The 21904-nt window shown below is 40.4% G+C and overlaps 1 pseudogene; it reads left to right on the top strand.

Moving 5' to 3' along the window:
* Positions 1 to 981: 981 nt before the first annotated feature.
* On the top strand, positions 982 to 1510 carry LOC129407061 (immunoglobulin lambda variable 5-39-like; annotated as a pseudogene).
* The last annotated feature ends 20394 nt before the right edge of the window (positions 1511 to 21904 follow it).

Genomic DNA, 21904 nt, shown 5'->3' on the forward strand with positions numbered 1-21904 from the left:
AGGCAAATTGTTATATTTGACCATGGTAATGTTCTCTGAACATTGGCCTATGCATAGTGGGTCTTCAAACTGCATTTTTAAAAATTCTGTTCCTGTGTAGCAGACAGTCATCTATAATTCAACCTTAATCATTACCAAATCTCATTTCTGCTAGTAGATATAGAGCTTGTTTTTCATGCATCCAACCTGAATATGATGCCAGGTACTAGTGGTGTTCCCTTAAGCTCTGCCAGAGCACATAAACATGGAAATGCCCATGAGTATAGCCCATTTAACTTACATTCAAAGGAACAAAAAACAGTGCAGTGAATTAAAGGTTGTCAAATAGGTTCCCTTGTGAATCCATGTCTTTCTAAAACCAAGTGTACTCTGGAAATCCTTGGAAGCTAGAGGATAATCTCCTGAGAGATTATCACTAAACTACCATCTACCATTCTCCTCTGGACAAAGTAGACACTCTTTCAGCCATGGACCCTCCAACTTTTCTTCTGTTTTAAGAAAACTGATATTTTGTTTATTTTGTTTCAAATGCAGTCAATTTTGTGTCTTTCTAGACGAATATGCATTTTATTATTATTCAGTAATACAATCAGGATTTTTTTTCTATTCTTTTCAAGTACAGACAACAGGGGGTGCTGTGGAATTCCTTTACTTTCTGAGCACAGCTGCTAAGTCAGGACCATTAACTCAGAGAAACCAGTCCTGTGGTCTGGGCTGTGAACAGTGAGTGGGATTCAGCTCCTGTGTCCTCTGTGCTAGGACCTTTGTGTGTTCTCTGCAGGTGTTTCCTCCTAGAACTCCCCCTCAAAACTCCGTCAATTCTGTCTGGAGTGTGAACTGAGCCCCATCAACACACTCAGCAGGAGATGCGCAGTTATTAGATTTAACTGATTTGCATGGACAGCCCCTCCTCTGGCAGAGGGAGACAAGTAGATGTGGGGCAGCCAGTGCCCACTGTGGGATCAGAGGGTGGTGTGCACCATGGCCTGGACTGCTCTCCTGCTCACGCTCCTCTTTCACTGCACAGGTATGGTTAGGACTCAAGAGGCTGCCTGGTAGAACTTCCTCCTTGTTCATAGTATTGATGAGTTTAACCTGATTGTTGCCTGAAGATAATACAAGTCTTTCTTCGCAGGGTCCCTCTCCAGCCTGTGCTGACTCAGGAGCCCTCGGTCTCTGCATCTCCTGGAACAGCAGCCAAACTCACCTGCACCCTGAAGAGTGGTATCAGTGTTGGCAGCTATACAATCTACTGGTACCAGCAGAAGACTGGGAACTCCCCCAGTTTTCTCCTGTATTACTCTCAAGTACAAGTTTGGGACCTGGAGTTTCCAATCGCTTCTCTGGATCCAAAGACATCTCAGCCAATGCAGGACTCCTGCACATCTCTGGTCTGCAGCCTGAGGATGAGGCTGACTACTACTGTATGATTTATTATAGTAGTACTAATCACAGTGACACAGGCATAAGAGGAAGTGGTACAAAAACTTTTGTCTGTTTTGAAACTTAAATAATGACCCTGTTCCAATATAAAGCTATTTAAGCATATAGTAATTTTATTTAGAAGCAATTTTTGTTTTATAATGACCTATTCAATATACTCCTATTTAACTTATCTGAACTTAAAACTTTTATTGAACTCTCTATAACAATAAGAAACCCGTGGAGAAATAAACTTTTTAATTAGCTAATTAAATGCTAAAAACCACTCACGCCCAATCTCTTGCTCCTCTGTAATTTCCTTATCTATTGATTCTTTTCCAGAGACTCAAACATGTCTTGAAAGGTACCATCTTGCCACAAAAAAAAAATTTCTCAAACACACATTACTGAGTGAGAGTTCCAGGGTTCTCTTGGAGGTGGCAGTGGGGGGGTCTGTGGGGGGCAGCTTCTTCCCAAATAAAACCTTTGCAGTCACTCTCACACCCGAAAGCCATATTCCAGTTAAAAATTGAACTCCAACAAGACAGCCCAGTTAAGAGCTCTTGAGTTTCTAAAGCATGCAACAGCAAATGCACGTCCAACATCTACATCACTGATATACCAGTAGTAGATGGATGGTATGGAAATTAGAAACCAACCAATCTTAACTAACAAAAATATTAGAGAATGGTGGTCAGGTGAGTCTATACAGTGTTTATTACCAAATGTAAAATCTCAAAACTATGGCTAGTAGAGAGACAATATGCTGAATGCCCTTAGACCTGTGTGTTGATGAAGTGTCCAAAGGATGTTACATTAACTGGGCTTCAACAAAAGAGGTGAGAGTAATACAGCTGTGTCACATGAATGACATTGTGTCCTTGTTGACATACAGGTTTCTTTTTCTTTCCTTTAGGTTGTCCCTGACTAGAAGGAAGGAAGGTCTTTTTTTCCCTCTTCTGCTGTGTTGCCTTAATCCCAATGCAGACAACAGCTCTACAGCTGTCAATTACATACTTTTAACCAATGTTTTCTGTGCCTTATCTTTTAGATTATTATAGTGATGGCTTTCAGCAGTGTACCTACAACACAGTAGAGTCACAGGTAAGGTGTCCTGTGTGCTACAGGCAAAATATTTTTTGCTCCTTTGTGTTCTACAAATGAGTTGATGTATAATTTTCATGTCAAACATAATTCTTTTGAGAGAAAAGACGTGTGTTTGTGTGTATGTTATAAAAGTATTGTATGGTCCTAAGGAGATATTGAGGATATTATACTGGTCAGAGACCTTATGATTATGTTCTTCCAACTGATCTCACAGATATCTCATTGACTGTGCTAAGAGGACTATCATCCCCTTGACAAACTGTGCCACTGGTCCCCAGAGAGTAATGTGATTCTCCTTATGTTCACAGGAGAATTTTTCTAATTGGAAGATACATGCTTATATATGTTACAAGAATCAAGATTAGATTCTATTTCCTGAGGATACACGTCAATCTCAAAGGCAGGGGAGATTAATGTTTGAATAGAGGATCATAAATTGCTAGCACAGATGCTCTAAATTGCCAAAAGGCAACCTGACCTTAACATTTACAGTCTTTTGCTTAGAGGTCAGAGTCTAGGCTGTCACCTGGATTTATTGATATTTTTCTTCAATAGTTAGAGTTTCAATCAAGCCAGTTGAAGGGGCTGGAGTGATAGTACAATAGGTAGGACATTTGCCTTGCATGCAGTTGACCCTGAGCATCACCAAGTGTGACCCAAAAAGTGAAAGAAAGAAAGAAAGAAAGAAAGAAAGAAAGAAAGAAAGAAAGAAAGAAAGAAAGAAAGAAAGAAAGAAAGAAAGAAAGAAAGAAAGAAAGAAAGAAAGAAAGAAAGAAAGAAAGAAAGAAAGAAAGAGAAAGAGCAGCAATTGTATAAAGGAATATTGCTAGAGTATGCAAATCTTTGTTGAATTTGTGTCCAGTATCTGATCTAGGAGTTTTCATTGCAATCAAAGTTGGAGGGAAGTTGACAATGGTGTGGCATTGATGTTGGACTTAAACTGAATAAATACCTATGTAAGTCATAGTGCCTCAATAATTCATATATATATATTCATTTAAAATAAAATTAAAAAGAAATTATATGAATTTAGAAATTCAAAGTGAAAAAAGAGAAAGAAAGTGTTTCCACCCACTGGGAGAGATATTTTTACATCCAACACAGATTAGAAGCAAAGAATAAAAAACTGTTAAAACAGACTGGAGAATGATGACAAAATATAATTGTACTTTGTGTAAATTAAACAAAACATCTCCAGTACTGTTTGTTTTCTCATTCTGGCACAAATAGGTAAGTTGTAGGCTAAGAAGACTAGAGGCTCACTGGACATGAGTGTCCAGCCTTCAGTTTCCCCATTTACAAACCCACTGAATCACCAGAAGTTCATGAATTCTCAAGTATAATGGGTTTGATAAAGAAAGCAGCATTGGGACTTTGATAAAGACTTGATCCTACTTTTAACATTCCTCCTTCATTTTTTATTTTTTTCCAGGTTGAATGTTCCTGCTATTTTTTTTTACTGGGAATCACTGAATTAACTATATCTGTTTGATATGTGGACCACTCATTGTGGGATGTTATCACAGGAGTTTCACTATGCTACATTTCTACTAACACTCACCAGTTTACATGGGTCATTCCTGTAAGTACAAAACTGACACGATGAGAGGAGGCAGAAATGAGAAAGATCAGGTGAACCTCAGGTTCAGTTCTTGGAACTGAAACAGTCCCAGTTTCCCAGCAATGAAACAATGTTTAACTAGCTAACCTGAACCCACCTGCAAAGTTCCTGTGCAGTGCAAGTGGGCTCAATCAATTACAATTTGCCAGAAACCATAAAGAATGTACTCAACAACCACAAGCCTATCAGAGTCTAACACGTACCCTGTCGCTTGCCAAACACCCTTGTTTGGTAACTAAGTAAGATTTTCCTGAAACAATGAGGCATGTACTGCTTATGCAATCAAAGCGTATATAAACTGCTTGCAGTTGAAGGTCCGGGTTGCTATCAAGAAACCACTCTGTGGGTGAGATAGTTGACACCAGTATGCTGGAATAAAACTTGTACTGCTTTCGCATTATTGAGTTAGTGTCTCTGTCTGTCTCACAGCTTGGGAACCCATAGTCCTGGGCTTAACAATTGCCATCTGAATTTTTTCTTTACCAGGAAAAATGGTCAGTGCTCACACAACTGTGTTCTCATTATAAATAACATTTATCCAAGGATCGATTGTGGCTTCAGTTGACTTTATGTACAACACTTAAACCTTGATATCAGCCTTAGGTAAGGCAGCAAATAAGATTTCGCCATCCAAGGAACAAAATATTTTAACAATAGGACGATGTTTCTAAAGAAAGATGTCTGTTACATGTGGATTCACTAAAAGATGATGTGACAAAGGAAATAACAAATGAAAACGTTCATACAAAATACACTAGACTCATTTCTTTATTATATTCCTCCCTGCCTTCTCTATTTATGTCCCCTGTCCCCTAAACTTAATCTCTCAACTTCATTCCCACTATTGCGTTTTCCCCATACTTTGCCACTTTTTAAATTTTTTTAATTTATTTTTAATAAATCACCATGAAGTACAGTTGCAGACTTACAAACTTTTGTGCTTATATTTCAATCATTCAATGATTGAGTGCCCATCTTTCCACCAGTGCCAGTTCTCCACCACCAATGTTCCCAGTATCCCTTCCATTCCCCCCTTCCCCCCTTCCCCCCTCCACCTCTGTTGACAGGTGCATTCCCTTTTATTCCCTCTTCTTTAGGGTGTTGTGGAATGCAATGCAAGTATTGAATGGCAATCATGTTCAGTCTATAGTCTACTTTCCCACTTTTTGCAAAAATTCTCCTCAAGAGCAGAGTATATGTAGCTTTGAATATCTGTCTATTCTATAGCAAAAGATGTAGGCAAGTGAAGAAGTTCACCCTTAAACAGAGATCAATGAAGATCTATTATTTCCTGGTAATATTAGACCAGCAAATATACACAGCAGTATTTACAATTGGTGCGGTTTATTTTGCATCTTCTTATTTCTGTTAACAATGATTGGTACCTGTAGCCTGGGTCAGGGCTCCTCCCAGGGCCGAGGCTGCAAACGCAGACATGAATTATTCTCTCCCTTCTATATCCCACAAGAACCAGAAGTTACCCTCTTAGATGGAACTTTCACCAGGTTAGCTTAACCAACAGAAACACATTAGCCAATATCTCATTAGCCCAACTAAATTAATATTGCATCATAAACAGAATAGCAACAGAGATTGTGAAGGGCTGAGTCACATAGGTCACAATGGTAAAGCAATGCAGATTCCCACCAACCTTACTTGTTGAAGAGGCTAGCCCAGAAGACCCAAGAGCAATGAAGTGCTATACAACCTCTCTGACAAGGAATTTAGAAAGGAGCTACTGAGGATGTTTAGAGAGTTAAAAGAATCAATGGAAAGCAACATCAATAAAATACAAGAAGATTTGAAGGTAGAGATGCAGAAAATACAAACAGAAATGCCAGACGTGAAAAACCTGGTAGGTGAATTAAAAAACCCACTAGATGGCCTCAGCAGCAGAGAAACAGATGCTGAGGACAGAATTCGTGAGCTCAAACATGAAGTCCAGAGAGTCTCTAGAAACAACAGAAAATGGAAAAGAGACTGACAATCTGGGAACAGATGGCAAGAGAAGATCGTGATGAAGCCAAGAGGAGTAATATAAGAATTATTGGAGTCCCAGAGGGACAGGAAGAAAACCCTGATGAAGAAGAAACTGTCAAAGACATCATTTCTACGATGTTCCCAGAGCTGAAGAAAACATGTGACCACATTCAGGAGGCCCAAAGAGTACCAGCTAGAAGAAATCCAAATAAAAGTACCTCAAGACACATCCTGATCAAAATGATCAAAATGTTAGATAGAGACAAAATCCTGAAAGCAGCAAGATCAAAGAAAGAAATTGACTATAAAGGAGCATCCTTAAGATTCACAGCCAACTTGTCTGATGAAACCCTCATGGCCCCAAAACAGTGGTAGGATATAGTGAAAAAAAAACTCAATGAAATAAATGCCTCACCAAAAATAATTTACCCAGGTAGACTCTAATTTATAATACAAGGAACAACACACAGCTTGACAGATAAACAACAGCTCAGGAACTTCAGACTCAAAACCATGGTTACAAGAACAACTGAATGGGCTACTAAGACGAGACAGGATCCTCAAATACACCAAACTTCAGCAGAAAAATGGGACAAACCCTCATATCAATAATTTCTCTCAACATCAACGGGCTAAATGCACCAATTAAAAGACACAGAGTGGTAGGGTGGATTAGAAAATTGAGCCCAACATTCTGCTGCCTGCAAGAAACACATCTCAACAGTCAGAAAAAACACAGGCTCAAAGTCAAAGGCTGGAAAACAATCCTGCAAGTGAACAACTGCCATAAAAATGCTGGGGTAGCCATCCTAGTATCAGACCACATTGATTTCAGATTGAAGAATGTCACAAGAGACAGTGAAGGTCATTTCTTATTGATAAGGGGATCTGTGCAACAGGAAGAACTAGCAATGCTAAACATACATGCACCTAATGAAGGACCAGCAAGTACTTAAAACAACTACTCATAGACTTGAAGAAAGACATTGATAGCAACACAATACTAGTGGGAGACTTCAACCATGCTTTATCACCTCTTGATAGATCAACCAGACTCAGGCTTAGCAAGGACATGCAGCATCTCAGGGAAGAAAGGAAAAAAGGGATTTGGTAGATATATACAGGACACTTCATCCTCAAAAAGCTGAATATACATTCTTCTCAAGTGTGCATGGAACGTTCTCCAAGAGAGACCACATGCTGAGCCACAAAACATACTTCCATAAAATTAAGAAGATAGAGATTGTATCAACGATCTTCTGAGACCACGATGCACTGAAATTAGAAATACATCACACACACAAAGAGAAAATCAAATCAAACACCTGGAAATTAAACAGCTCACGACTGGACAATGAGTGGCTTAGAAAGGAATCAAAGAGGAAATCAAAAGATTCCTGGAAATGAATGACAATAAGGACACGAGTTACCAAACCTATGGGACACAGCAAAAGCTGTGTTAAGAGGAAAGTTCATAGCTCTACAAGCATTCCTCAGGAAGGACGAGCTAGCCCACATAAGCAACCTAACCTCAAAGCTTAAGAGCTTGGAGAATGACCAACAAAAGGAGCCCAATCCAAACAGGAGGAAGAAAATAATAAAGCTCAGGGCAGAAATTAATGAGATGGAAACTCAAAAAAACAATCCGAAAGATCAATGAAACCAAGAGTTGGTTCTTTAAGAAAATAAATAGGATCGATAAACCTCTAGCAAGACTCACCAAAAAATGGAGAGAGAAAACCCTAATAAACAAAATTAGAAATGAAAAGGGAGACATTACCAGAGAAATTACAGAAATTCAAAGGATTCTTGGAGATTACTTTGAGAATCTTTATGCCACGAAACATGAAAACCTCGAAGACATGGATCAATTCCTAGACTCCTATAGTCTCCCAAAGCTGAACCAAGAAGACCTGGAATACCTGAACAGACCTATCACCATCAAAGAAATTGAAAAGGTAATGAAAAGTCTCCCCAAGCACAAAAAACCTGGCCCACATGGATTTACTAGCGAATTCTTAAAAACTTTTAAAGAGAACTTACTCCCAAACCTCTTTAAGCTTTTACAGGAAATTGAAGTATCAAAAACACTTCCAAACAGTTTCTATGAAGCAAAGATCACCCTGATGCCAAAAACAGACAAAGATACCACAAAGAAAGAGAATTACAATGATATCCCTGATGAACACAGACGCAAAGATCCTCAACAAAATATTAGCAAATAGAATCCAACGACTCATCAAAAAGATCATACACCATGACCAAGTAGGATTCATCCCAGGGATGCAAGGATGGTTGAACATTCGCAAGTCAATCAACATAATTCATCATATTAATAAAAGGAATAATAAAAACCATATGATCATATCAATAGATGCAGAGAAAGCATTTGACAAGATTCGGCACCCGTTTATGATGAAAACTCTCAGCAGAATGGGCATCTAAAGAACTTTCCTCAATATAGTCAAAGCCATCTACCAAAATCCCACGGCAAGTATCATTCTCAATGGGGAAAAACTGAAAGCCTTCCCTCTAAGTATGGGCACAAGGCAAGGTTGCCTGCTTTCGCCACTCCTATTCAATGTAGTACTGGAAATTCTGGCCATAGCAGTTAGACAAGAAAAAGATATCAAGATCATACAGATAGGAAAGGAAGAGATCAAGTTATCACTATTTGCAGATTATATGATACTATACTTGGAAAACCCTAAAGACTCTACAGAAAAGCTCCTAGAAACAATAAGTCGATATAGTAAAGTGGCAGGCTACAAAATCAACACCCAAAAGTCCATGGCTTTCTTATATACAAATAATGAAAGAGAAGAAAGAGACATTAAAAAACAATCCCGTTCACAATAGTACCTCAGAAAATGAAATACCTTGGAATCAGCTTAACCAAAGAGCTTAAGGACCTATACAAGGAAAATTACAAAACACTACTTCAAGAAATAAAGGAAGACACTAGGAAATAGCAACACATCCCCTTCTCATGGATAGGGAGAATTAACCTTATCAAAATGGCAATACTGCCCAAATCACTATACAAATTTAATGCAGTCCCAATAACGATACACATGACACTTTTTAAAGAAATAGACAAAACACTCCTGAAACTTATATGCAAGAAAAACCCCCACGAATAGCTAAAGCAATCCTTGGAAAAAAGAAGATGGGTGGTGTCACCTTCCCCAACTTCAAACTCTACTACAAAGCAGTAGTAATAAAAACAGCATGGTGATGGGATAAAAACAGACATGCAAACCAATGGAACAAAGTTGAATATCCTGTCACAGACCCCCAAATATATGGCCACTTAATCTTTGACAAAGGAGCAAGAAATTCGAAGTGGAACAAGGAAAGCCTCTTCAACAAGTGATGCTGGGGAAACTGGATAGCTAACTGCAAAAAAAATGAACTCTGACCTCTGTCTAATGCCAGGCCCAAAAATTGGATCAAAGTGGATTAAAGACCTCAATATCAGACATGAATCTATAAGGTTCATAGAAGAAAATGAACGCAGAACTCTCCATGGCATTGAAGCTAAAAGCATCTTTAAAGATGAAACAGCACTGACCATGCAAGTGTAAGCAAACAAACAAATGGGACTACATCAAACTAAGAAGCGTCTGCAATTTAAAAGAAAATGTGACCAAAATACAGAAATAGCCCACAGAATGGGAAAGAATATTTACCCCATACCCATCTGATAAGGGATTAATATCAAGGATATACAAGACACTAGTAGAATTGTATAAGAAAAAACCTCCAACCCCATCAAAAAATGGGGAGAAGAAATGAACAGAAGTTTCCTCAAAAAAGAAGTACAAATGGCCAAAAGGCACATGAAAAAATGCTCCACATGGCTAGTCATCAGATGCAAATCAAAACAACAATGATATATCATTTCACACCACAGAGACTGGCACACATTCAAAAGAACAAAAGCAACCAGTGCTGGCATGGATGTGGGGGAAAAAGGGACGCTCCTTCACTTTTGGTGGGAATGCCAACTGGTCCAGCCTTTCTGGAAAACAATATGGATAGTCCCTCAAAAACTAGAAATTGAGCTTCCATATGACCCTTCAATACCACTTCTGGGAATATATCCTGAGGATGCAAAAAAGCACAGTAGAAATGACATCTGTACCTACATGTTCATTGCAGCACTGTTCCCTATAGCCAAAATCTGGAAGCAACCCAAGTGACCTAGAACAGATAACCGGTTAATAAAACTTTGGTACATCTGCACAATGGAATACTGTGCAGCTGTTAGGAGAGATGAAGTTATAAAACTTGCTTATAAATGGATAGCCATGGAGAGTATCATGCTAAGTGAAACGAGTCAGCAAAATAGGGGTAGACATAGAGGGACTGCACTCATTTGTAGAGTATAAAATAACATCACATGAGGATGACACCCATGGACAGTAGATACAAAGGCCAGGGGGATTGCCCCATAGCTGGAAGACTGCCTCATGAGCCAAGGGGAGAAGGAAGATGGAATAGAGAAGGGATCACTAAGAAAATGATGGCTGGAGGAACCTGTTGGGATGGGAGATGCATGCCAAAAGTAGATAATGGACCAAACATGATGACCTCTCAGTGTCTGTGTTGCAAAAGTAGAGAGAGAGTATGGGGAATATTGTCTGCCATAGAGGTAGGGGAGTGTGGAAAGGGGGGTATACCAGGGATATTGATGGTGGGGAATGTGCACTGGTGGAGGGATGGGTGTTTGATCATTGTGAGATAGAAACCCAAACATGAAAGCTTGTAACTATCTCTTGGTGATTCTATACAATTTAAAAAATTTTAAAACAAAACAAAACAGTGATTGGTACCTGACCAAGAACACCTTGCATACATAATACTGATTATTGCCTTGTGCCCTCTGAGTAACAAAAGCAGTTAAAGCCACTTTGGAAACATTGAAACCTAACCACCCATACAAAAATCAAGTGATCAACCAAAATATTTGGTTTTTGGATTGCATTCAGCAGGGAAGAAATCCAGCAGGCACCACAACACTGGAGAATTCTCTGGGTTCCATACCGAGCTGATATCCCAGGAACTCTCAGATGGGCCAGATGCAGTCTCCCTGCCTTCTCCAGATGGAATCCCGGCGACCAGGTGCTTTTACAAGCATGGCTCTGGTACGTGGCCACAGGACTATTCTTCCAAACCCGCCGCATGACCTTTCCTGATAAACAAAGTGAGCAATGGAAAATAAACGGTCTAGCGTCTGCCCCTGCCCCAAACTAGAGAGCGAGTGGTGACACGTGGGGCCTCTCAGAATGGAGGGTGGAATCGGCATCTCTCCCTACCCTAACGAGTCCCAGAGTTTCTGCCCATGAATGGTTCCTGGCTCCTGAATGGCCACAATCCCAGAGGCACACAAACCAATCTCAGAACCCAGCGGCTTCTGTCAGAAATACATCTGGACTGAGCACTAAATTATGGCACCGTGGTGGGGAAAGGTGTTTGTCCCTTATGCCTTTTCTCCCTCTAGGCACAGTGGCTGCCACCTTGTCAGAGCCTATTGGACAGCCTGGTATGAGACTGCAAAGACGTGACATGCGGGGCCTCAAAAGATGGGGGTTGAACCAGCCCCTCTCCCTGCCCTGGCAAGGCCCCAAGTTGCCGCCCACGAATGGCTCCTGGTTCCTGATCGGGCATGAACCCAGAGGCACACAAAACAATCTCAGAGCCCAGCAGCTTTTGGCAGAAATCCCACCAGACTTATTACTAAAATATCAGAAATCCAAAATGCTCTTCATATCAGCAATAGAAAACAAATTATCTAATGATTCCTTTTCAGCAAATCTGAACGTTGGGGAAATTTCCAAATAATAATGATGGATCTTTTGTTGAAATATTGAATGTGATCAAAGCGAAGAGAGAGTAAGGTGGAAATCATCTGCCATGTAGGCAGAGGGAGGGTTGGGATGGGGGATATACTGGGGTTCCTAGTGTTGAAATGTGTGCACTGGTGAGGGGATGGGTGTTTGATCTTTGTATGACTGAGAGTTAGACTGGAAAGCTTTGTAACTGTTCTCACAGTGATTCAATTAAAAAAAATGGTTTTTGAAAAAGATTATTCTGTAGAAACACATATATCATTTCCAATAAAAACTGAATCATAATTAAACTTTGCATCACATATTTTATTAACTATTTCTCTAGTATGCCATGTCTGAGTAGAATACCTTTCAAAAAGGACACTAGTATGCTTACACAGAAGTTGATTTCAGTCTTTCTTCTGAACATTGTCAATAGAATTAACATGCAATTGATACCTTAAGTAAAAAAGATGAATTGAAAAGTATCCCTTTGTGATGAATGTCAGTATAAGGAATTTTTTTTAAAAAAAAAGAATTTCGAGGAAGGTGATTGATCCTCCAATAAACATTGTTTTTGTGATCAATCAGCTAGTGGCCAACTCCTTGTCTAAAAACCAGTGGACCAGGACTTTTTAAGATGTTTCCTATAGTAATTACACTGGAAATTAGAATAACTCTTTCTATTTATAGAATCAAATCAAGACAAAGACCTACAATTTAGAACATTGAATAAGAGCTGAGGAGCGAAAACAAAGTAACTCACTAGTCTGCCACAACCTTAAGTGTAAAGATGAACTAAGAGCACCCTTGGAATCACACTCATAGTTTTAGATTCCACTTGTGAGTTCTTAGCAAATACATTGTGGCCCTCCTCCTCTGCCTATTTTCTGATGATTGCTCCAGCTGTGTGTATTCCTTCAGTGTCCAATGGAATTATGTTTTTCCTGTGTAGATGGTGACCTGAAAATTTGAGTGTTTCTGTGTCTCAGAAGAGAATCTCTCACTTCATAGAAATGAATTCATTGGACTCAAGTGAGTTCTTGCAGCAATTTATATCAAGTGAGATCAGGTCATGTCACTTAGCTGTGGACTGTTCAGGTTCCAAATTAAATTTCTGGATAAATGCCATTATATACCAATTGTTAGAAATTTTTATCTAATTTGTCATATTCATTTCAAGTAAAATAAAAAACAAAGAAAACAACCTATGTTGTTCTGATTCATTTCTTTTCTTTTTTTTTTCTTTTCGGGTCACACTGAGCAATGCTCAGGGATTATTCCTGGCAGTGCTAGGGGGACCATATGGGATGCTGGGGATTGAACTTGGGTTGGCCGCATCAAGGCAAACTCCCTATGCACTGTACTATGGCTCCGGCCCACCTGATTAATTTCTTACAAACAAAAAAATAGGCGCAATTTGTATACCAAAGTTTATGGAAAAACTTTCCATGTCCATCTATCTCAGACATCATTTGTTGATATTTTTCATGTTGTAGAGTTCCTTGTGAGAGAGGCTTTTCAGTGTTTTCCTGTTTCTTCCTGTTTCAAAAAAATGAGGAAAGGAAGTTAAGATTTTATAGACCACAGTATCTTTAGAAAACCTCCTGGTGAGAAATCACTGAGTTCCTTGTGCTATTAAATTATTCACACTCTGGGGGAGTTGGTCTCATGTGAGCAGCCTCTGAGATGTCTAATCAGTAAAAGCATACAGAGAAATGTTATCTGGAAACCACATGGGTGTTCATCAGACATAGTAAGGATATTAACCTCTAATTAGCTCCTCCCAGGGATCTTTGTTGTCAGAAATCTCGTGTGTGTCGGAGGCACAGAGAATTCAGGCGAGAGAAATGCATAAGTATGGAGCACCACGGCTCTCTCTGGCTCTATGGCATAGAGCAGCCTTTGCAGTCTCCTTTTATTTGCTTTTTTCTCCTATACATCACTAATGGACTACAGCAAGGAGAATCATTGACAAGGGGACAAGAGGCCACAAGATAAGCATACATTATCAGGGCATCAAAGTATACATTATGCTGTCAACCTCATATCTGCAATCTTCGGGGAGGAATGTATAACCAGACACATAGGCTCCAGAGCCACCACTCTCACATACCTGAGGTATGTGGTGAGCACCTCCTCTTCTAAACGGAATATCTTCTTGTAAAGAGTAAGTCATATCTGAGGTCTGTGAGAATGGGGAATTGTTTCTTTGTAATGTGAAGGATACTGTATGGTCGAGATGGCACAAGAGGGCCTGTGGGTTTTTTCCAGGTCAGTGAGACTCACAACCCTTAGCTCACCCACTTACTTCAAATTGGTGTCCTGGCTCTGCTTCCTGCTGGCAGGGCAGTATCCAAGGACTAGTCCTAATTATCTGGCTAGGCACCAACAGATCTTGCTCCACATTATCTCCTCTCAACCTTAGTCATCTATCTGCACATCTAACCTTTCCCTGTTCCCATTCATTGTGTGACTGTGCTTAATGCACCACCTCACTACAAGAGTAAGATCATCATAGTAGATTTTTAAAGATCAGGAGAGATTTCTCATGAGTTACTTTTACAAACACGATAACAAATATCTGTGAAATTGAACAAACAGGTTGAGTGTGTAAAACACTAGACAGATTGTTATTTTTGACCATGGTAATGTTCTCTGAACATTGGCCTATGCTCAGTGGGTCTTCAAACTGCATTTTTTTTTTGCTTTTTGGGTCACACCCAGCGATGCTCAGGGGTTACTCCTGGTTTTGCACTCAGGAATTACTCCTGGCAGTGCTTGGGGGACCATATGGGATGCCGGGGATCGAACCCGGGTCGGCCGCGTGCAAGGCAAACGCCCTACCCGCTGTGCTATTGCTCCAGCCCCTTCAAACTGCGTTTTTAAAAATTTTGTTTCTGTGTAGCAGACAATCATCTGTAATACAACCTTAATCATTACCAAATCTCATTTCTGCTAGTAGATATGGAGCTTGTTTTGCATGCGTCCAACCTGAATATGATGCCAGGTACTAGTGGTGTTCCCTTAAGCTATGCCAGAGCACATATATATGAAAATGCCCATGAGCATAGCCCATTTAACATATACAAAGAAACAGAAACCACTGCAGTGAATTAAAGGTTGTCAAATAGAGTTCCCTTGTGAATCCATTTCATTCTAAAACCAAGTGTGCTCTGGAAATCGTTGGAAGCTAGAGGATAATCTCCTGAGAGATTGTCACCAAACTACCATCTACCATTCTCCTCTGGAGAAAAGTAGACACTCTTTCACCCATGGACCCTCCAGCTTTTCTTCTGTTTTAAGAAAACTTATATTTTGTTTATTTTGCTTTGAATGCAACCAATTTTGTATCTTTCAAGACAAATATGCATTTTTTTATTATTCAGCACAGAAGTTGGGCTTTTGCCTTTCACATGGCCAACCTGAGTTCGATACCTCTGCCCCTCTCGGAGAGCCCAGCAAGCTACTGAGAGTATCGAGCCCTCGCGGCAAAGCCTGGCAAGCTACCCGTGTGTATTGGATATGCCAAAAACAGTAACAATAAATCTCTCAATGAGAGACATTACTGGTACCCGCTTGAACAAATCTATGAGCAAAGGGATGACAGTGACAGTGAATACAAACAATCAGGATATTTTTTCTATTCTTTTTAAGTACAGACAACAGGGGGTGCTGTGGAACTCCTTTACTTTCTGAGCACAGCTGCTAAGTCAGGACCATTAACTCAGAGAAACCTATCCTGGGGCCTAGGCTGTGAACAATGAGTGGGATTCAGCTCCTGTGTCCTCTGTGCTAGGACCTTTGTGTGTTCTCTGCAGGTGTTTCCTCCTAGAACTCCCCCTCAAAACTCCGTCAATTCTGTCTGGAGTGTGAACTGAGCCCCATCAACACACTCAGCAGGAGATGGGCAGTTATTAGATTGAACTGATTTGCATGGACAGCCCCTCCTCTGGCAGAGGGAGACAAGTAGATGTGGGGCAGCCAGTGCCCACTGTGGGATCAGAGGGTGGTGTGCACCATGGCCTGGACTGCTCTCCTGCTCACGCTCCTCTTTCACTGCACAGGTATGGCTAGGACTCAAGAGGCTGCCTGGTAGAACTTCCTCCTTGTTCGTAGTATTGATGAGTTTAACCTGATTCTTGCCTGAAGATAATGCAAGTCTTTCTCTGCAGGGTCTCTCCCAGCCTGTGCTGACTCAGGAGCCCTCGGTCTCTGCATCTCCTGGATCAACAGCCAAACTCACCTGCACCCTGAAGAGTGGTATCAGTGTTGGCAGCTATACAATCTACTGGTACCAGCAGAAGACTGGGAACTCCCCCAGTTTTCTCCTGTCTTACTACTCAAGTACAAGTTTGGGACCTGGAGTTTCCAATCGCTTCTCTGGATCCAAAGACACCTCAGCCAATGCAGGACTCCTGCACATCTCTGGTCTGCAGCCTGAGGATGAGGCTGACTATTACTGTATGATTACATACAGTGGTAGTCACAGTGACACAGGCATATGAGGAAGTGGTACAAAATCTTTCATCTGTTTTGAAACTTAGATAATGACCCTGTTCCAATATAAAGCTATTTAACCATATAGCAATTTAATTTGGAAGCAATTTTTGTTTCATACTGACCTATCCAACATTTTCCAATTTAACATTGTTGAATTTTAAATTCTATTTAACACTCAATAACAATAAGAAACTCATGTAAAGATAAACATTTTACTCATCTAATTCAATTTATTAAAAGCCACTCAAATTCCACCTCTGCCACTATGTATCTTCCTCATAACTGACGCTGTTCCACAGACTCAAAAAAAATCTGAAATGACCACCTAGCCTAGACACAAATAAATGTATCAAACATCCACTCCTTGACTGAGAGCTCTGGGGTGTTCTTGAAGGGTGATGGGCTAGCTTCCACCCAAACAAAACCCTTATAGTCACTCCCACACCCTAAAACCACATTCCAGGTAAAAACCAGACTCCCAGTTAAGAGCTCTGGAGTTTCTAGAGTTTGTGACTGCAAATGCATGTTCATCATCTACATCACTGATATGGCAGTAGTAGATGGATTGAATGTAAAGTAGAAACCAACCAATATTAACCAACAAAGAGATTAACTTGCAAGGAAGGTTAACTTGCAACAACAGTTCATTAAAACCTTCAGACAAGGAGTTAATGTCTCCATGGTGAGATGCAACAATTTTCACATTTATTCTTCGACTGATACATTTTTTGATCATTCTATTAGGGATAACAAGCAATATAAAATAAATTATTGTCTGCCTGCTATGGTCACAGGCTTGAGGAGTGGTTGGGAAAATGGAGACAATTGGTGGGAGGAAGGGGATCATGGTGGTGGGATGGGTGTTGGAATATTGAATGCCTGTAATCATTATCATGAACAACCTTGTAAACCATGGTGTTTATATAAAGTGCAGGGGGAGGAACCAGAATCAGTTTGGCTGGATTTTAAAAGACTATTTACATTGCCATTTAAAGCCTGCATTGCTCAGATCACCAGCACCATGATAGACATAGAAATCCTTTCCCAGCACTTGGATTACAATGAGCCAAATCCAAAAGTTTTAAATAATAGGACATACCTTGTCAAGTGGTAGAGGAAAATGAAAACACAAGGGGGTGAGCAGGGAGATAGCTTAGGGGTCAGTTGCGTGGTTTGCTTTTCAAGGCTGTGTTGATCCCCAGTTTGATCTACAGTGCCTAGCACTATTAGGTGTAACCCTGGGAGGGGCTCTGGTATGACCCCAACACTGTTGCACCAGAGCAGAGAAACATCAAGGGGCCCTAACATTGAACATTGGCCTCAATTGGGAGAGTATCAAAGGTTGTGTAAACTGGACCCTCTGAGCACTACTTTAGAGGGTCCCGCCACCAAAAAAGGGCACCTCTCAGAATAATATTTTTGGTTTGAATGTGAACCATACCCTTAGCTGCTCAGGAGTATTCTTGGTTCTGATCTCAGGAGTAATGCTGGTCGTGCTAGGGGACCATATGTAGTACCAGAGATCCAGTAAGATCAGTCACAGGCAAGCAAGTACTAAGTTTCTGCTGTCCATGAAATTCCGTATCATTCCTTCATCTGAGTGATCATATAGCTGGATAGAATATACTTGGTGAGGTGTTTTTCATTTCAAAGATTGTTTTGTCTTTTGTTCTTTTTTCCCAGCTCTATTCTCTTCTGGCTCATCAAGTCTTATATGACAGATATGCTGTAAAGCCTATGGGTTTTCCATATAGGCGAGTTCCTTTCCTGATCTTGCTATTTACTATGTATATACTAGAGGGCAGTGGCGCACTATCTCTCTCACCACATGTGTTCTATAGTCTGTGCTTCCCCCACCTCAGGGAGGCCTATGGCAATGGGAAGGCGAAAGAAGGAATGAGGGCCAGGCTGGTCGGTATTAATTGCAGTTTATTCCAATCTCCTCTCTATTTTCCTCTGATTCTCCTTCTGCTTCTCTCTCTGGATCCCCCAGCCCACTCTTACAGTCAAGTATATATAGAAATCATGTAGAGTGGGGATACAACGATGGGGTTGAACACTAACAAATCAACAAAGAGAGGTAAGGCCACTCCTCCAGGAGATTAACTCAAGGACAAAATCTCATCTAAGCAGATTACTCCAGATTACTAGGAGATCCACTCAAGGATGGGGTTCCATTGAGTGTGTGTTGCTTTCTTCTTTCCCCAGCAACTATTACTATATCACTGTATAACTGTCATCCCATTGTTCATCGATTTGCTTGAGCGGGCACCAGTAATATCTCCATTCGTCCCTGTCGCATGCTAGTGTAGCCCAAAGGCATATTGGGGGTTGTTCAGGGTCAAGGGAATGAGGACCATCGTTGTTACTGTTTTTGGCATATCGAGTATGCCAAGAGTAGCTTGCCAGGCTCTGCTGTGTGGGCGGGATACTCTTGGTAGCTTGCTGGGCTCTCAGAGAGGGACGGAGGCTTTTGGGGCAGCCTCTAATTGCCTTTATGGGTGTTCCCAATCTACCGAATGTAAGCTTTTGGTCAACTAGCATGTTGTAACAATCTGCACACTGACTAACACGCATCTGCCTGCGTCTCTGAGTAGTACTTGGGACATCTGTGGCCTCAGGTTGATCTCCTTAAGGTTGATGGAGTGTGCCCGGAGGTTGTTGAGCAGCTGACAGAGCAGGATGCTATCGCGGAGGGTCTGTGCCAGATTGAACACCTGTGCCAAGTCCCAGGTTACCCGGTGGTTGGCTGACAGCGCCCCACAGTGGATCAGACACTGCACACACTGCGGCCACCGCTCTGTCTGATGGCACTGCGGCTTGGCCCAGCTGGAGCAGGTGGCCACACTGCGGCCACTGCTGTGGTTTCTCTATGCCCTGCCGACGTAATTTTGCAAGATTCGGACAAAATGACATCCCCCAGCTAGTAATTCACTTAAATAGCTGTAGTAAATTTACTTCTAATATTTCTAGCAAAGTCATTTTGTATAAGCACAGTAAGAGATACATTAAACTTAAAGTTTGGTTCTTCCTAAGCATATCTCACTATATATTCCAGACCACAATCTTCAGGCCAGGTTATTCTCCCTAAGCCCTGCAGGGTCCTTATTCAGCTACCTCTTTTGGGTTATAACAGAGTGTGTCCATAACCGTACTCTTAGCATATAGTTAAGTATTGTGGTGCTTGGCCTGGCCTATTTTGATGCCACGGTAGCTCACAGCTTGCCCTGGGTCTATTCAGTCCCTCAGCATGACCCTGGTTTTCGGGTGCTAGGCAACTAAGGGCAACTGAGGCTTAAGTAGAAAAAGCAAATGCCTAGGAGTGAATATTATTCAGTCAATTAACTCCCAAGTTACAAAAGCATAATATTAACTGTCTTCCTTTGTCCATACAAAAAGGATATTGCTTTAAAGTACACTATGTAAAAGATGGGGAAAAAGCAATATTTAACTTACAATACATATTCAGATTCCTTAGAAGGATCTGAACTTACAAGTTAACAGAATCTGATTAGGGGGAAAGATGATTAACTGGTTGGGGAGGAGAGCACAGAGAAGAGTTTACAGATAAACACAAAGGAATGGGAGTGATTCAGAGCACTGTGATGGTTGTAACCCGATAAACCTAAGCCCCCTGTGGCAAGGAACAAAGGACAAACCTATGTTATCCTACACTTTCAATATTCAGTTCTGGTCCTTGGATTTTGTCATCCTGAGTTCCCACACTTGATTTGTATGTGCCCACGCCTGATTCGGTTCCAAGCGCGGCCCAAAAGTATTCTTGAGCACAGAGCCAAGAGAAATCCATAAGTACAGCCAGGTGTGGTTCACCCCTCTGAAATAAGCACAACATCTTCACACCAAAAGAAACATACATGGATGAAGACATCACTTCCTGCACACACCCACATGTGAACGAAATACTTTGGGAAAATGTGTCTCAATGAGGCATTGACAGAGTTTTGGATGCATCAGCAAAATGGCCCTGATTACTCTGATTAACCTTTCTAAATAGTTAGACAAGAAATTTTTTTTTTAATTTTTTTTTTTTTTTTTGCTTTTTGGGTCACACCTGGCGATTCACAGGGGTTACTCCTGGCTCTGCACTCAGGAATTACCCCTGGCCATGCTCAGGGGACCATATGGGATGCTGGGATTTGAACCCGGGTCGGCCGCGTGCAAGGCAAACGCCCTACCCGCTGTGCTATCTCTCCAGCCCCTAGACAAGAAATTTTTATTAGGAGTAAGAGAAACCATGCGAGTGTGAGGTTTAATATTTTAAATTACTGAGGGAATTAAAAGAATGATTAGTCTTGAAATTGCCAGTACCTCAATTAAAATGACAAATAAAATAAAATTAATAATAACTTAAAAGAGAAAATTTACCCCATTTTTGTAGAGCCACTATGATTTAAATATTATTGATTACAATTTCATGTATACATCATTTCCACACCATACTCATCACCAGAATACCTGCCTTCATCCAAAATGCCTCCAAGGGCCCCTAGCCACCACCCCGTTTCTGTGTAATCTTGGGTCTCTAGAAAAACTTCCATCCCACATATCCTGCCTTGATAAGTTCAGTTTTGTAACAAATTCTTAAATTTTTCTATTCTTAGGAATTCTTCGGTATTCTTAGGTATTCCATTTCTATTTTTTTATTTGCTTCATTATACCCCAAATACAAGAGAGACCTACTGTACTCGAACCTCTCCTTCTGACTGACTTCACGTAACATAATACCCTCCAATTCCATCCACATGGGCAAATTGCATAATTTCATCTTTCTTATATCGAAATAGTATTCCATTGTTTATGTGTACCACAATTTCACTATCCTCTCATTTGTAACTGGACTTTTGGTATGCTTTAATATTTGGGCTATGAACATAGGAACAGAAATGTGTTTTGAAAACAGTGTTTTTGATTTCTTAGGGTAGATTACAAGAAGTAGAGTTCCTGGATTATTTGGAAGCTCAGAGACTTTATAAAGTGTAAAATAGAGAAAACCTGATCCTAACTCAGAAGCCATGGTCTTTCTAGCAAAATCATGAAACTAGATAAAATCAGAACAGTAGCCGATTTGAAATACTAAGACAATTTTATTCATCATTATGAAAATCCTCTGCATAGAAATAAATAGAATTATATTTAGATTGATATTCATTTTTACCTGAGAGAATATTTTCAGTGACACTAGAAGTCTTTGATTTGCATCTCTCTGATGATTCGTAATGAAAAGCATTTTTTAATGTGCCTTTTGTCCATTCTAATCTCTTATTTGCAAAAGTTTCTGTTCATTTCTTTTCCCAATTTTTGATTAGGTTGGACTTTTTTTCTTGTAAGGTTCAACCAGTGCCTTGTATCTCTTTATAATAACCCCTTATCAGAAGAGCTTCAGGTGAATAACTTATTCCACTCTGAAGGTTGTCTT

This window comes from Sorex araneus, chromosome 9 (genome assembly GCF_027595985.1).
Source record: "Sorex araneus isolate mSorAra2 chromosome 9, mSorAra2.pri, whole genome shotgun sequence".
In the NCBI taxonomy this organism is placed as follows: Eukaryota; Metazoa; Chordata; class Mammalia; order Eulipotyphla; family Soricidae; genus Sorex; species Sorex araneus.